At 38.2% G+C, this 18,596-nt stretch overlaps 1 pseudogene; it reads left to right on the forward strand.

Annotated features, from left to right (window-relative positions):
• Positions 1-2,457: 2,457 nt before the first annotated feature.
• On the forward strand, positions 2,458-3,198 carry LOC143620534 (secreted RxLR effector protein 161 pseudogene; annotated as a pseudogene).
• The last annotated feature ends 15,398 nt before the right edge of the window (positions 3,199-18,596 follow it).

The following is an 18,596-nucleotide window of genomic DNA, read 5'->3' on the forward strand; positions in this document are numbered from 1 at the left end:
ACGATTCAAGTGTCGGAAGACATGAAATTATCAAATTGTCTCTATGTCCCCTCCTTATCTCATAAACTATTATCAATCAGTCATGTTACGAAAGAACTAAACTGTGTAGTTCTAATGCACCCTACATCTTGTATCTTACAGGACATCCGGACAGGGAAGATCATTGGGCGTGGTACTGAGCGCCAAGGGTTGTACCATGTGGATGAAGTAGTGACTCAACAAGGAACTGTGATGCTCGCTCATGGATCTACGGATAGGGAGGCTTGGTTATGGCACCGACGATTGGGTCACCTATCCACTAGTTACTTACATCGTTTATTTCCTAAATTATTTCATACAAATAAAGTCTTAAATTGTGAGACGTGTGTTTTGGCCAAGAGTCATAGACATACTTTCAAATCGAATGATACTAAGGTTGATTTTCCTTTTTCATTAATTCATTCAGATGTGTGAGGTCCAGCAAAAGTTGGGGGAGGGGGACAAAATTTCTGATATTTTTTGCTATTTATTGACGATTGTACCGCATGACTTGGACTTATCTTTTGAAAAATAAGTCTGAAGTATTTACAAAATTCACAAACTTTTGTGCCATGGTTAAAACCCAATTTAAAAGTGACATACAAATCCTCAGATCAGATAATGGAGGGGAATTTGTAAATACCTCCATGAAAGAGTTTTGTAAAAAAGGGGGAATAATTCATCAAACCTCTTGTGCTCATACACCCGAACAAAACAGGGTTTCTGAAAGGAAAAACCGTTTTCTTTTAGAAATAACCCGTGCCCTCATGATTGAATCCCATGTCCCAAAATCTTTTTGGCCCGAAGCTCTTGTTACCGCAACCTACCTTGTGAATCGTCTCCCAACAAGAGCCCTTGATTTGAAAACCCCTCTCCAATCTCTGTCCAAATTCCACAAGCTTCCATCTACACTTACCCTCGAACCTCGTGTCTTTGGATGTTCGGTTTTTGTTCATATACCAAAAATAGAACGTTTAAAAATTGATCCATGTGCTGAAAAATGTGTGTTCGTGGGCTATGGAATTAACCAACACGGGTACCGGTGCTTCAGCCTGAGCAAACGCCACATATTCACCACAATGAATTGTGACTTTCTTGAAACAGAATACTTCTACAACACCCAACACACTAGTCAGGGGGGAAAGGAGTACAATGACGCATTGAGTTGGTTGAAATGGAAGCCGTCATCAGAAGAAATTATTCACACGTCACTACCACAATCCACAGACCCGGGAAACAATACCACTAACGATGATCCCTCCATCCTACTGACTAAGGTAAGTAACCTTCAAACTCAAGAGCGTGTTGATTCTCCTACTGATTCCCCTACTGTTTCACCTATTCACTCTGATTCAAACATTAATTATGAAATATATGAGAATAGTGAATCTCCTGAATCATCTAACAATGAGACAGAACAACAGTCATCACAGGTTGAACAAGATAATCAAACTGAAGAAGAATCGGTTAGATATGAACTCCCACCAAGAACTAACAGGGGTGTACCCCCAAAGAGATACTCTCCTGAAAAAGAAGCTCGGAGATCCAGATATCCGATGGCAAACATAGCAAAAGGGAACTTATCACCAGAAGCCCAAATCTTTACCACCTTTCTATACTCTGAAGAAATTCCAACTTCTATCGAACAAGCTTTAGAGTCCAAACACTGGAAAGAGGCAATGAAAACTGAAATGGAAGCATTGAGCAAAAACGACACATGGGAAAGATGCATTCTTCCCCATGAAAAAAAAACAGTGGGATGTCGTTGGGTCTTTACCATAAAAAACAAGCCAGACGGAACTATCGAAAGATACAAAGCACGGCTAGTTGCAAAGGGATACACTCAAACGTACGGGGTCGACTATTCCGAGACGTTTTCTCCTATAGCCAAGATTGACACAATCAGAGTTCTCTTCTCTATAGCTGCAAATAAAGGATGGTCTCTCAATCAATTTGACGTGACAAATGCTTTCCTACATGGAGAACTCAAGGAGGAAGTCTATATGGACCCCCCCTCCGGGATTCGCGGAAAGCTCTAATCCAAGAGAAGTGTGTCGTTTGAAGAAATCCTTATATGGACTGAAACAGTCTCCTCGAGCCTGGTTTGGCAGGTTCACTTCAGCCATGAAAAAATATGGCTTTAAACAGAGTAATTCAGACCATACTCTATTCCTTAAACGGAAGGGAAAACTTGTAACCTGCCTAATTATTTATGTTGATGATATGATAATCACAGGTAATGATGAGGAAAAGATGACAAGGTTGAAAACACGCCTATTCAAAGAATTCGAAATGAAAGATCTGGGGAGACTTAAATACTTCCTTGGAATTCAAGTCTTGAGGTCCAAACAAGGAATTTTTATTTGCCAAAAGAAATATGTCCTTGACTTGCTGGCATAAACATGAATGATTGATTGCAAACCTAAGGACACTCCTATGATGGTGAACCAAAAACTCTCTATAGAGGAAGAGGCGGAATTGGCTGACAAGGGAAGGTATCAACAGATAGTAGGGAAGCTAATCTACCTGTCACATACCCGGCCAGACATTGCTTATGCAGTAGGAGTTGTGAGCCAATTCATGCATCAACCTCAAATTTCCTACATGGAAGCCGTATTAAGAATCATCAGATACCTCAAAGGAACACCCAGTCATGGAGTTTTGTTCAAAGCAAATGGACACTTAGAAACCCAAGTGTATACTGATGCAGACTGGGCGGGAGAAAAAGGAAATAGAAGATCAACCTCCGGTTACTTTACTCTCGTTGGTGGAAACCTTGTTACCTGGAGAAGCAAGAAACAGAAAGTGGTAGCCCTCTCAAGTGCTGAAGCAGAATTTCGAGGAATAGCACGAGGCCTAGCAGAGGCATTGTGGATACGGAAGCTCTTAAGTGAAATTGGATATCGCCCAACTCAAACCAGCAAAATCATGTGCGATAATAAAGCGGCTATTCAAATTTCAGAAAATCCAGTTCAACATGATCGCACAAAACATGTTGAGGTGGACCGACACTTCATCAAAGAGAAACTAGAAAACAAGATCATTGGGCTTCCATATATCCGATCAGAAGACCAGCTCACGGATATATTAACAAAGGCGGTTACCGGGAAAATTTTTATGCACTGTCTTGGCAAGTTGAATATTGGAAACCCCATTACTCAACCTGAGGGGGAATGTTGAAATATTCTTTAGGATCAGTTTGATCATTTCCTGAAATAGTCCATTGACCCACTACAATTAAGAAGGCTAATTTCTAGGCTTGGCTAATTGACAACCAATCTTTTTAATGTATTTTATTCTATTTCCTTGTTTAGCAAATTATGAAAGGCTATTTATTTCCTGTACATTGTTCATCAAAAGAATATACAAGAAATATAAAGATTATCTATTGCATTCCTTATCATTCCTTTGATTATCATATTTAACAATTCAATCTTTATTTAGATTCGGTTTGGTTTGTTACGAAGCTCTCACATAGTAGAGCACAAACTATTTTAAATAACCTAGAGCTCGTAAAATAAAAACTTATTAGTATGGTTTAAATGCTACTTTAACATAGGTCCTTGAAGCATAAACCGTATATATGAAAGATGCCTCATAACTAAATTACTAAAATACATAAAGGTGTTTTAAAAGGAAACTCATGCATTCTTTATTTGTGATTCGGTTTACAGTAACCTCCCATTTTTGTATTAATATTTGTGTTTCAAAAAGGCCAAAAACCACAAAAGAAAGTCATACTTTAGACTTTGGAATGTTTCGTGTTGAGGAAAAGCAATATATATACATAAATTCTATAACTGATAGTGTTATATATTATACTTTGTACATGTTTAATCTTCACCGTAAAAACGATTGTATAACAAATTTGATAAAAACAAATGCTACAAAAAGACGTTAAAATGAGATAAAATTATGAAATAACTAATTTGCATTTTTTATGGAATAGAAATCGCCCCAACAACTCTCTGTCACCTTTTTCATCTCTTAATTTACATGTGTATACGAACTGAGCTGCTCATGAGCTAATTGAGACTGGCTCGTTAATAACTTGAATTGAATCCGGTTTAAGTGAGCTCAAGCCTAAAAACAAGTTCGTTAAGTAGACAAGTCTAAGCTTTATACACAACCAAGTTAATTTTCAAAGTGAGGTAAAGTCAAGTTCGTCCTTCGCAGAATTACAAGAGTCAAGCTAGAGCTCATTTACACTCCTATCGAAACCACACGCCATCACCATCAAACTCCCTGTTCAAAATTAATCTCCTTTAGATGACACTTCTAACCGCAAGCCATCGCCTATCGTGGCAACACCACCATACCATCGTGAGAGTATGTAAAAATACTTCTCCATTCTCACTTTGACCTGGGGTGTAAACGAGCCGAGTTGGGCTCATTTTAAGCTCTACTTCTAAAGCTTGATCTTGACTCATGAGTATTTTTCAAGCTCAAGCTCAGCTTATGTCATTCTCGTTTGTTTTACTAGTTTATTCTACATACATTTACAATTGTTTAAATATATGTGTGTGTATATATATATTATGAACCTGAGCGAGTCCGGTCTCTAATAACATGGCTAGCTATAGTCGATATGAAATTGAACCACACGTTCGTAAAGGCTCGCTCATGATTGAGGGAGCATCCCCGCAACTATTTTGAACACATACTAAAGTTAAGATAACTTCATTATGGATCAATGTCAATAACTCAATATTAATCATGTCATGTCTCTCATGATGAGGATTAGTGGTTCAAAAAGTAAAATTGAGTTGAATACACGGAAAGTTGTTCATACTTCACACGATATTGCAAATTTTAACAATTACTATAAAAGATAATAAAAATTACTCATTAAACATTATTAAAACTAGCAGGCTCTTACAGATCAAGTGGTGAATCGGTAATCAGAAACGCAGCAGAAAAACAGAACGTATGCCAACTTGCAATATTATTAATCAGAAAATCTACATCAAAAACTGATTACAGATGAGAGTATTTATAAGAACTAGATGACTCCTAATTCTACTCAAACACAAACTGTCTTAATCTAATATACTTAAATAGTAAAACCAACATGTATATTTATTCCTTAATATTAGAACAAGTTTGACTATGACTCAAACTCCCGGTTTGGCCCGACTCACCGAAACCGGTTCGGTAATTCCCAACATTCACCCCCTGAATTTCTGAACCGTATTCGGGAGTTCTTCAATTCCAAGTAAATCTCTCATTTCCTTGAACTTGATCTTTGCTAGTGCCTTTGTTAGTATATCAGCTCGTTGCTCGCTTCTGCTGACATGAACAACATCTACTTCTTCGGCTTCATAACATTCTTGAATAAAATGATAACGAGACTTTATGTGCTTGGTTCTTTTGTGGAACACGGGATTCTTGACGAGTGCAATAGCCGAGGTATTGTCAATGTAAAGATTTACTTTTTGAGGTGGTTCACCCAACAACTCACTTAGTAACTTGCGAAACCATACCGCCTGACATGCTGCTTCTGTAGCAGCCATATACTCGGCCTCACAAGACGAGAGGGCCACGGTTCCTTGCTTATGTGAACACCATGAAACCGGCTTGTTTCCAAAATAAAATATATGTCCCGACGTGCTTCGACCGTCATCCGGGTCAATATTATGACTACTATCACAAAAACCAACAAACCTCTTCGTTCATAATTAATCTCGAACCCAACAATTCCTTTTACATACCTTAGAATCTGTTTTATAGCTAACCCGTGAGGTTCTCTTGGACTTTGCATGTACCGACTTGCCACCCCGACCGAGTATGCGAGATCGGGTCGGGTGTGAAGTAAATATCTGAGGCAGCTGACAACTTTTCGGTATTTGGTTGGGTCGATCTCGGCTTTATCTTCAGCTTTCGAAAGCTGCAACCCGGACTTCATAGGAACGAGAGTTGAGTTACTCGGTTCCATCCCGGTTTGAGCCAAAATCTTCCTCGCATAAGCCTTCTGCTTAATTTTAATTCCACCTTGCTCTTGTGAAACCTCGATTCCGAGGTAATATGTTAATTTTCCGAGGTCTGACATCTCGAACTTAGACGCCATTCCTTTCTTGAACTCGTTAATAATGCTTAAGCTCGTGCCTGTTACAAATAAATCATCAACATAAACAGCAACGATTAGTAAATGTTTTCTATGACATTTGTCAATTTCGGGTTATTTTATACTTGTATTCTTAATGTAAACTCGACCCGTTTTGTATCCCGAACCTTTCGATATTATCAAAATGATGAATTTTATGTTACATATTTGTTTTATAGTTGTTGGATCTAAAAAAAACACCCTTTTCGGTACTTAAAATGCCCCGAAAACACTCAAATCGAACTCCAGGGACTAAAACTACCAAAATGGAGACTTGAAGGACCCATTTGTAGTTTGTCCTTTCTTGGGTCTATAACCAACCCATTTTCATGCAACACCCTTTATGAAAGACCCATTCAACTTACCCTATATATACACACCCATCTTATTCATTTGTGCTTGCTCATTTCCTCATTTCTCTCTCAAATTCTTAAATTCTAAGGTTGTTCTTCATAAGCTAATCTTTCATTTTAACTAACTTCTCAACACTTAAAGCTTGATGTTACAACATATATATAATATACACTCCTTGTTTACCTTCGGTCTTTCATTTCTCCGGTCTCGGCCGGTTGAAATGTCGGGATAGTAAGGCAAGGTTACATGGAGGACTTTGTAGTCCTTGTTTATATATTTAACAAATCTAACCATATAACTTGTTATACTTGCTTAACTTCTACATATTTTAGTTTATTGTTCATATTTGTCAAGTTCCATGGTATTGTTTAAAAGCTAGGGTTTCACCCCGAGTTTAGAACCGAACCAAAAACCGAACTTTTGTTTAAAAGCTTTATTGTTAACTTTTTGAATGTAAAACTTGAGTATTATTATTTATAAGTTATTTTACCAGTTCCATGGTAATTGGGTATGTGGTAACCATCCTCGGTCTTATTCCGAGTCAAGGACCGAACCAAAAACCGAACTAAACCGAGTTCACTCGCTTAAGACACACAAGTGTGTTTTTAGCCACCAAAACTCATATTTTTCTTCAAGATTATATTTTAAATCAACTTTCGTTAATTTCTAAACATACTTGGCATGTCGGTAACCAACTTGATCTTATAACAAGTTCAGAGCGATAAAGTCGTATACTCGCTTAACGAACGTTAAGGTTCTTCACAATATAACTACTTACTTGGTTAAGTCTATTTTGATTTTATTGAGTTATCTCATAACATTTATTATTTTGGGAAGTTAACTTTGAGCTTGGTCAATTATTAAGTCTCGAACCGACAAACCCGAACACTCGTTTAAACCTCGTTTTGGTATTCTTATAACCAAGGGTTTTGCAATATTGCTGTAACACCCGTTAACTCCGGTTTGAAGAACTAAAGATTGTTGAGTGTGTACAACTCTCGGGATTTATCCGACGTTTCTCGTAGGCCTTTACGTCATCCCGGTACGCCTAATCGCTTAACTTTTCTTCCAAGTTGCATTATTATTAAATTCCGGGGGCTAGAATGAAAATGTTTTATATTATAACATTAAACAAAAAAATAAAACCCTAACCCTTGGCAGCAGGTCCGATCGGCCACTTCCAGCCCCCCCTTCATTGCTTCGACTTTTTGATCGATTCCAAGTTCCTAGAGGTAGTTCAAGGTATGTACTACAATCCCCTACACTCTTTTTGCTCACCCTTAATCGTTTTGATGCTCAATTTTGCCAAAACTTTTCGTTGGGTAGATTTCGGCTAGAGTGCAATTGACCCACTTCCCATGGATAAAAATTAGAGTTTCTGATGTAGAAAGATCCCCAGGTATGGCATTTACATCATATTAAAATTTCGTGGTCATTGGAGGTGTTTAGGTCGGTCAATCGATTTTAGTTCGAAAACTAGGGTTTATCGGGTGTAGAATTGCAAATTGTTGAGTTTGATGCGTTAGTTGATCGGGTGACCGACTGATTCTGTTCGTGCAGCCCTAGGGGGGTTTAAGGGCTGTGGAAAAATTATTTTTTGGTGCTCGGGGCTGTCGGGGTTAGTGCTTCGTCAATCGAGTCGGCGGTGCGCGAATTTTCGTTTAAATGTTAAAGTAAGTATTGTAAAAAGGAACCGTCAACCCTATCAACTCGGGTGACATAATTATGATGAATGAAAAGGTTTAAGACAAAATTTGGTCCATTCGGGGCTGATTCGGTTAACAAATGGTTTTAAGGATTATTTCACGCGCATTCGACCCGATTTGACTATCTTTGGGCCTTGGGCCAAGGGTTGGGCCTTGGGCCTAAGTGTTGGGCTTGTACGGCCCATTAGGCTAGAGTGTTCCTACAGTCTAGTTTAGTAACGCGTTATGTATAATTTACAGGCCCTTGCTTGTGATTTTGCCCTTAGGAACTTCCTAGCTCGTTGCAAGTATTCGATCGATCTCAGGTGAGTTCATGATGCCCTTTTTACTCCTTTTACTTTTGGGCTAGCATGCGCACCTAAATGTTTTCTTACTTGATGAAATGTTTTTAAAATGATTTTATATAGGCTTGCTAGTATATGGTAAGCCTTGGGATGTTAAATGTATATATGTGTATATACATTATTTCTTGGCCTCTATTTGGCGATGTTGTAGTCGTTTGGACTACTGATGTTGTGTATGCCTACTTTGTGTTTGCATACACTGATGTTACGTGTTTGGGTTGTACGTTTGCTCGACCCTGATGTTATACGTGGATTATATATATATATATATACTGTTATGTATATAGGGATGTTATTGAATGGATGTTTCCATATACATTTTGTATATGTATGTATGAGGATGTTTAAGTTCGGTAATGATGATTAGATGGATGTACCCTTTTACTTTTAGAAAACCTTTGATATGACTATCATGATTTTACCACTGATATCTTTTACTTAAAACTTGAACTCACTCAGCTCAAGCTGACTTTGTGTGCATGTTAGTGTAAGTTTCAGGATTCGGAAGAGGATGCCTTATCGCTTGGACGTGCACGGAGCTACTAATATGGTGAAGGGCATACTGGAAGGAAGAATTGTTATGAATGTTTTATTTCAAGGAAACTTATAAAAGTTATACTTACTTTGGATTTTGGGCAAAATTCCCGGGTTTCGGGAACTTATTTCATTTTTCATGTTTTCCGCAAAATTGATACTCTGAAATGTTTGTTTTAATGGAAGAAACGGTTTTTGAGTTTATTTAATTTTACGAGTGTTTTGAATGATTACCAACTGTGGGGTTCCCGGGGTTCGGGGCCTTACAATTGCATTTTAACCCACATTATTACTTAACATAGGTTGAGTAAAAAAAAAGAAAAAAAAAACTAATGAATAGAATACCGAGACCCGGTTTCGAGTAAACGTATTTTACAAAACCCGTTTATTTAATTTCTCAAATATTTACATTTTAAATCGTAAACTTTATTTATTTACTTTATTTGTCATGTATTTTATTTTAAACCCTTCCAAGACTACCTACTAACACAAGACCTATTTAATATAGGCCTTGCTCATTAAACCAATCTCTCCGATTATTCACGACACTATCTTTCAAGTTACTTGTTAATGTGAGTACTTTTTCATCCCCCGTTTTCCATCTTTCATTTTGGGGGTGGCATTGCATACTTATTCAAATTCAAATGATTTATACTTGAGTCTTAAACCACAACACTTATTGTATATGTTTACTTAAATAAATGCTCGATTTGGTGTTATATGTTTTACATGATTATTTGCAAATTCTTGAATGCTAAGGCGGGTAGCCTCTTGAATGCTAAGGCGGGTAGCCTCATCAAAGTATGATCATACGTTAATTCCGAGTATATATGGTATCCCCATATAGAAAGGTGTCGTCAATGTATTCTTATTGACGATTTCATTATTGTCGTCAATGTATTCTTATTGACGGTTTTATTATCTAAATTGTTGCTATTATTTATTGTTTTCATATACTAGTTGTGGATTTCATACTATATACTTATTGTCCAAAACTATGAAAATTGCTCACCAACCTTTGTGTAGACAAACTCTATTTTATGCAATGTTACAGGTTTGATGTTAGCTTGATTGGATTACTTGAAGAAACTTATCATCTTGGCTTTAGGATATTAGAAAATGAAAGAACAAGTTATTTGTTTATCTATCTATTTGGAATTTTGTATGAACAATTGTTGTGTTATTTATGATGATATGGATTTAAATGAGTTGCTTAAATATTGTAACTTTATTGTGTCGTTGTGCAATGAGCAATCATGTCGCGCCTCGACGTTTCCGCCTTCATTGGTCGGGGTGTGACATTTTCCGCCTGTCTTGCGGTACACCGACTGTTCTTTTGAGCAACGAATGAACTTCATATCCTTTAAAATCTGATCCAACTTGGTATTCCAAGCTCTCAGTGCTTGTCTCAACCCGTACAAGGCTTTAAACAACTTATAAACCTTATATTCCTCGCCCTGTTTTTTAAAGCCTTCTGGTTGAGACACGTACATATCTTATTTTTTAACTCACCATGTAAAAACGCAGTTTTCACGTCTAGATGATGAATTTCCCATTCGTTGGCAGCCGATAAAGCAATCAATAAGCGAATGGTCTTGATACGGGCCACGGGTGCAAATACCTCATCGAAATCAATCTCGTGCTGCTGAACATACCCTTTCGCCACCAAACGGGCCTTGTGCTTATTTATTGTACCATCTGAATTTCTTTTAACCTTGAATACCCATTTTACCCCTATAACTTTAACACCATTCGGTGGCTAAACAAGCCTCCAAGTTTCGTTCTTCACGATGGAGTCAATTTTGGCTCGCATAGCCTTCATCCACTTGCTATTCTTTCTCGCTTCATCATAACAATTTGGCTCCTCATCGGTCGTAAGCCAAAGTTCATCATAGTTGAGATCAACGTGTAGTACATAATCATCCAATTTTCGGGATAAAATGTGAACTCGCTCAGATCTGCGAATTCCGATTTGAGCTCGGACCTGATTTGAGGCTGTTACTGGGTCCGTTGACTGCCCAGTTGACTGCTTAATTTGGTCCGTAGGCTGCCCAAAGTGGGATGTTTCAGGTGCTGCACTTTGTGGGCTCGAATCAGAATTTATTGTCTGACTTGCGTTGCCATTCTCAGCAAATTCTAAGCCCGCTATCAATACTAGGCTCATTCCTAGTAGGATTTATCAATCCAAGTCCAGAATGCACCAAATCTCCCAACACATACGTGAACATACCCAGTTCACTCTCGTTTCTTTCAACCGGTTCATTCCAGTTCCAGCCAGCTCCTTCATTAAAAATCACGTCCCGACTAACATGAATTTTTCTGGTTCTCAGGTTGTACAAACAATACGCCTTTGAGCCCGGTTCGGTTCCGAGATGAACTAGTGATATTGAGCGATCGTCTAACTTCTTTAAATGAGTAGCTTCAACTTTAGCATATGCCATACACCCAAATACTTTTATATGCTTCACACTCGGTTTTCTTCCGTTTAACTTCTCATACGGCGTTTGATTGAATAAAGCTCGGGTTGGTACCCGGTTTATCGGGTACGTTGCGTGACGAGTAGCTTCCCCCCCAAAAAAAATTAGGAACCTGTAATGCTTTCATTATGCTCCGAGTCATCTCCATAAGAGTCCAATTTCGACGCTCCACCACGCTATTCTGTTGAGGCGTATATGGCGCGGTGAGATGTCGAATGACTCCATTATCTTCACAAAAACCTCAAAACTCGTGTGAACTGAATTCTCCTCCCCTATCGGTTCGGAGTGTTTTGATCGTCTTCTCGGTTTCTTTTTCGACAAGCGCCTTAAATTTCTTAAACTTGTCGAAAGCATCACTTTTTTCCTTCAACAAGATTATCCACATATACCGTGAAAAATCATCAACTAAAACAAAAATAAATTTGTTACCTCCGAGTGTTGTCGGTGTTATCGGTCCGCATAAATCACCATGTATTAGTTCTAGAACCCGAGTAGCTCGATACAAGGTTGCGTTCTGGAAAGCGTTTCTCGTTTGCTTTCCCACCAAACACGACTCACATAAGTTCTCTCCATGTTGGATATTTGGCAACCCATGCACCATATGCTTTTTCACCAAGGAATTTTGTTTATTAAAACTGATATGATCGAGACGTGCATACCACCTCCACGTATCTTTCTCAATCACCGTCATTAAGCACACCGGGCTTCCAACCTTCAACTTTATCTTGTAAAGTCGGTTACTCGTTCTTGCTACTTTCATCAATAACTGACCCTCGGTATCGTGCATCGTTAGGAACTCATTCTTCATCTGAACATCGCCCCCGACTCGGTTGCTTGTCCAAGACTGATTATATTACTTTTCACTTCCGGTATGTAATATATTTCAGTCATTAACCTTTGTTCACCTGATTTTTCTTGGAAAAGTATCGACCCTTTCCCCTTAATCTCAACGCACGACCCGTCACCGAACCTAACTTTACCGGTTATCCGTTCGTTCAACTCTGAGAAAAACCCACAATTTCCCATCATATGATTACTAGCCCCATTATCCAAATACCAAACGTCTTCCATATTGGTGTCGTTTTCATATCGATCCGGTCTTAAACGCTCCTCGTTCAAGTGGACCGTTTCATGCATATAAATGACCCCGTCGGCTTTTTCGGTTTCAGCTACGTTCGCCTCCTGTTGTTTTGGTGGTTTTTGGTCCGGACACGCTGACGCGAAGTGTCCGAGCTGGTCGCATCTGTAACATTGCACCTTGGACCGATCTTTCTTAGGCTTGGCTGTTCCTGAGCTTGAACCTGCATCGTTATTAACCCGCTCTCGATCTTGACTACCCGACCTACCATGTCCACGACCCCAGTTCCCATAACTACCTCGTCCTCGACCCCGAACGTTATCACCTTTTCAGTTATTATACGAGTCGGACCTGCCAAAAATTAGCCTCCCGTCCGCATGTAGTTCTTCGTTACCAATTCGTTCCTCGTAAGCCTTCAATCAACCGACCACATCTTCATACCCAACTTCCTTCAAATTAACAGTTTGTTCAATTGAAGCAACAATGTGAATATACCTTCGGTGAAGGCTAGTAAGAAACTTCTTGACGAGCTTCGTCTCATCCACAACCTCACCAAGTGATGCAGATCTTGAAGCAACACCAGACAACCTGTTGGAATATTCGTCAATAGTTTCTGTGTCCTTCATTCTCATGTTGTCAAGTTCTTGATTTAGGGTTTGTAATCTAGCCTCTCTCACTCGATCAGCACCCATGTGACGAGTTTTAAGTGCCGCCCACATCTCCTTGGCGGTAGCCATGTTCCAAACTTGCATAACCTGATCTTCAGGAATAACTTGAAATAAGAGAGCAACAGCCAAACTATTCTATTTGGCATCTTGTGATCCGGGATCAATCGCATCCCAAACCCCATGTACATTAAAAATCACCCTCATCTTCATAGCCCACACGGTGTAATTAATCGAGTTTAACATCGGGCAATGAAGAGCCGGCGTCCCACCATCCTTAGCCGCTCCCGATGTCGAACCAGAATTCGATTGAACCATGTCTGACCTTCTTCTTGTTCGACTGTACTTCTGATTAAAAGACTTTGGTGTTGATGGCTCTGAATCCAGAACGTGACTATAAACCCTAGTCACACTGCAGCTATCTTCTAAACCCAACTCCGGACGTCTCCTTTGTTGAATCTCCACAGCAGCAGGTCTTGATCAGAACTAAGCTCTGATACCAATTCAAGTGGTGAATCGGTAATCAGAAACACAGCAGAAAAACAGAACGTATGCCAACTTGCAATATTATTAATCAGAAAATCTACATCGAAAACTGATAAGTTATATAATATTATAACATGTCCATTTTCTTACCTTAAATATTAAAAACGAATTTTTATTATTAATTAGTTCGATTTTGTTATTAATTGATTATTTTGTTTCCTAATTCGTTTTTAGCATGCAAATAACTTTTTAGGCATAAATCGGGTGAAATAAGGTTCAAGAAAACTAATACAAGTAAAATGCATGTCCATATTCATTGCCCCTTGATCAAGCACGAAATTTACTGCATATAATATTGATTTCGTCATTAAATGCTTATTCGGTTTCCTAAACAAGTAAATTAACTAAATATAGTTCGTTTTTGCTATTTTTTATATAAACAAGTCTCATTCATCTGCCACAAAACATGACACAAACCCTAAAGAACATATTCCAGCCATCCTACCTTCTGCCCAGCTCGAATCCTCTCGGTTTTGGGTGTTTTGTTGAAGAACCGTTCATAAAATGGTTGACTTTGCAAGTCTAAGGACCGTTGACTTGATATATCTCTTTGTTCGTTTACTTTCCGGGTAAGTTGTAAACTGAGTTTTAGTTCATAAACATTCCCTAGTCGATAACCTTCGATCGATTTTTGAAATTGAAGGGTATTGACTGATCAATTGCTTTAAAACCCGATAAAGGGTAAAACAGTCAACAACTTTGACTTATTGTTTTCTCACACTTCTGCTTGGATTCAATGTTCGGTCCAGAAGACTTTTATTCTTGTAACGAAATTTTAAGGCTACTGACCAAAACCCTACTCCCGACTCGCTGTTCGGATTCTGGTCAGTACCAGCTCGCTTAAATATTTAATTTAACATAACCGGAGTTTTAGACGTCCGTTTGGATTAATTTCAGCGGAATTAAGTTCTTTTTTACTTATATTAGCATATCTCCAAGTTTCAGGTTCTGATCATTTATCTCGTTCGACGCGTAGTGGACAACTCGCTTAATCTTTAGTTCGTTTATCTTAACTATTAATCACTTGCCTTTAATCTAAGGTGAGTTTAATCATTCCCCTTTTTATACACTGTTTTCAAACGTTTTGGGGACATATGCGTACTTACTCATATTTTCTATCCTATATATATACACAAAATCGCAAACATAATTATTGTGTGAATATCAGTTGAATGCTATTTGCTAATTGCTACATGTTTAATTGTTTGCTTGACAACATTTGGAGATTCTCATTAGTCTGATCATACGACCGTCTTAGTAACCGGAGCCCGATTCGCTTGGCAAAGGTAAACCGACAATTTTAGTCATTGTAATCAATGGCCGATTCGCTTGGCAACGATTCATTAGCACACTAGCGCGATTTGGTTATATACATGTTTTGTTATGATTTGATTGATTATTATCACATGGTTGGTTTGCGCATTTATCACTTATCATTTATCAATTATCTATTTATATATATTATTATTTGTTGTGTCAACATTGATGATCATCTCACTCAACATGTGTTGTTGACAAACTCTATTTTCTACGCATATGCAGGTTGCTTGTATTGAAGTGAAGATTGAAGTTTGATACGTAGACAAGACCTTAGGATATAATCAAGATAATCGTTATTTGAGTTCATATTTGTGTATTTGAATTGTTTTGTTATATTTGGATATTGTGTGTATTATTTGAATAAAATAATTAATTAGATATTGTCATTTATATTTATGATAGTATCTTCGAGCTGTGAGCAATCGGATCACGCCCAGGCATTTCCGCCTTAGGTTGGGGTGTGACAATTTATAACCTGACTCACTACATCAAAAAAGACTGGTTTGACCCAACCTGCCTGTTCGTATACCGGTCTATAGTCTCATTTTTTCAAGCCGGTTTGGACTCGACCCGACTTGAAAAACATTAAAAAGAAAATTGGTTTCAATCCGATCCAAACCTGTTTGATCGGGCTTAACATTCTTGTCTTCAAACCGGTTTTAAACTCGATTTGGTTTCTTCCAGACCAGTTTTGGCCATGCCTTGACAAACCCGGATCAGCTTAACCCAAACCAATTTGGGATATACCCCTTTTTGTACATGCCTATGCTCTTAGACCACCCTCAACGGGACGCCTGTAAGGTCTTCATAAATGATGTGGAGTTGCATGTTCGGAAAACAACTCTTGAGGATGGTCCTGTCAAGAGAAAGGTTGTGAAGACTGAAGAAGGGTGTTTTTGGAAAAGGGAGAGGGAGATAGGTCAGTTAAGTTGGTATTGTCGATGTGAAGTTACCTATCTCCGTCTTGTCGAATAAATTTACTAATATTAACAATTAACTAATTTTAAGATGTATCTACAAATTTTATAACTAATTAACCTTTTAATTTAAGACGGGTTTACTAATTTTAACTTAAGATAGATTTACGAATTTTATAGCTAACCTTTTAAATATCTTAACAACAGTTTTTGACAAAATAATATATACAGCTCTTTATGTTTGTAGCAAATTTTATTGCTTGTCCTTTATTTTAAAAAATGATATGTTTTCATTAAAGAATCACAGTTTTATAAAACCAGGGTTTATAAATAGAGGTTGGCTCAAACACAAACTAAAAAATCCGTGCAAACTGAGAAAACAAAAGGCGTGATGGCATTTTGGTTATTAGGCATATAGCGTAGTTACAGTATATCACAAACGCCAACTAGAGTAATAAATTACTATATCGAATTTAAAACTATTGTAATTTTATCACACTACAATTTTGGAAATAATTACTTGTAAATTATGTAATGTAATAAAATTACGCTACTTATAGATTCTATAGCGTAATCAATTCAATTCATACACTTTCACACGAATTTTTTAGTTTGTACGTTACCTTACCCGCCCCTAATAAACACACCAAATACTCTAAGGCTAAGGGTAATGGTCTCGTGATGGGGGGCGCGGAGGCCCTGCCTGGCCACCTGGCTCGCGAACACCGCTACCACCTTGGCGCGGATGGGGGCGCGGTTGGCCGGCGCGGGGCAGTCCGCGTGGGGAATATAGCCGTTGGGGTGGTTTTTAATTTTTTTTTGTTTAACCTATAAATACCAATTCACACACTCCATTTTAATTAAAACTCACCCCATTCTCTCTTATTCTCTTAAAAAACCATATTTTCCCTCTACCAAAACTATATTTCTCTCCATTTTTATAAATGGCATCGTCTTCATCGTCTTCGTCTTCCAATTCTTCCGAAGAAGACGAACTCATTTGTCAAGCGGTTCAAACGACGATAAATTTTTTGATCGATCAAAGATGCTCTCGAGCCCCATTATTCCGGCAACCACGTCTTCGTGATCGAAAGACTGCTAATGAAACTTTGATACGTCACTATTTTAGCCTCGATCCTGCATATGGTGAGGAAAGTTTTAAAACTCGTTTTCGAATGACTAGATGATTATTCATGCGTCTAGCAAATGACTTGCCGGAACACTTTGAATATTTTCAACAAAGGGATGACGCTAGAGGTCATCCCGGGTTCACGCCTACTCAAAAAATTACCGCCGCTCTTTGGCAACTAGCGTATGGTGTTGGCTCGGACATGTTGGACGAGTATCTACAAATGGCTAAAAAGACGGACGCGATTCGCTTAACCACTTTTGTAAAGGTATATAGTTTTATTTAAAATTTTATTATTTACATTTATTTATATAATTTTAAATAATTATATTTAGGGGTCATATCGCTATACAAGCGGAGATACTTATGTAAACCAACAATGTATGATATCCAACGCATATACGAGGTGCACGGTGAAAGACATGGTTTTCCCAGGATGCTCGGTAGCCTCGATTGTATGCATGTTGGTTGGGCTATGTGTCCTACTGCTTGGCGAGGTCAATTCCACCGAGGTGATCACCCCGGCCCTACTATTGTACTTGAGGCGGTGGCGTCACAGGATCTTTGGTTTTGGCATGCATTCTTTGGGGTTGCCGGGTCAAATAATGACCTTAATGTTATCGATCAATCACCGATATTCGATGACCTTATCGACGGGGTTGAATCCCCTCAGGCTTTTTTTGTAAATGGAGAACACTTCAAGTATGGGTACTACCTCGTTGATGGTATTTACAGCGAATGGGGGACTCTAGTTCAAGCTTATGCGTCTCCACTTTCTGACAAACGAAAGTACTTCACGAAGAGACAAGAATCGGCCAGAAAAGATATTGAAAGGGCGTTTGGAGTCTTAAAGAAAAAATGGGCAATATTGGCGAATCCAATAAAATTTTGGACAAGGGAGAAGATAACGGAAGTCATCTACACGTGTGTAATCCTACATAACATGATACTAGAAGACGAGGGTCACGCTATTTGTCAAAACTACCAAGGTGATATTCTAAGACAAGAATCGACGATCACCAATGAACAACGACTCGACAACTTAAATATCATCAAGAGTCGTGAGATACAGGACAACCTTCGGCATGAGTTGGTTGAGCATTTGTGGGATAGAAGACCCGATAATCTTATATTAGACTAGTAATATTTTAAATTATTATTAATATAATGTTTTATATTATTATTAATGTAATGGTTTAAATTATTTAAAAAAAATAAAAAAAATTCAATCAAGCTTCGGATCACCTGGACCACTACACCCTCTGGGGTTTGCTCCTGCACCACGTCACCACCTACGTGTCGTAAATATATTGGCTGAAGCCTCACTAGCTTAGCCTAATTCATACATCATCTTACATATTACTTTTTCTTTTTTATAAACTGACAAACAAAAAAAAGGAGTAAA

The sequence above is a fragment of the Bidens hawaiensis genome, unplaced genomic scaffold (assembly GCF_021521415.1).
Source record: "Bidens hawaiensis isolate Kalapana, Puna unplaced genomic scaffold, B.hawaiensis_p1.1 tig00000055_1, whole genome shotgun sequence".
NCBI lineage: Eukaryota > Viridiplantae > Streptophyta > Magnoliopsida > Asterales > Asteraceae > Bidens > Bidens hawaiensis.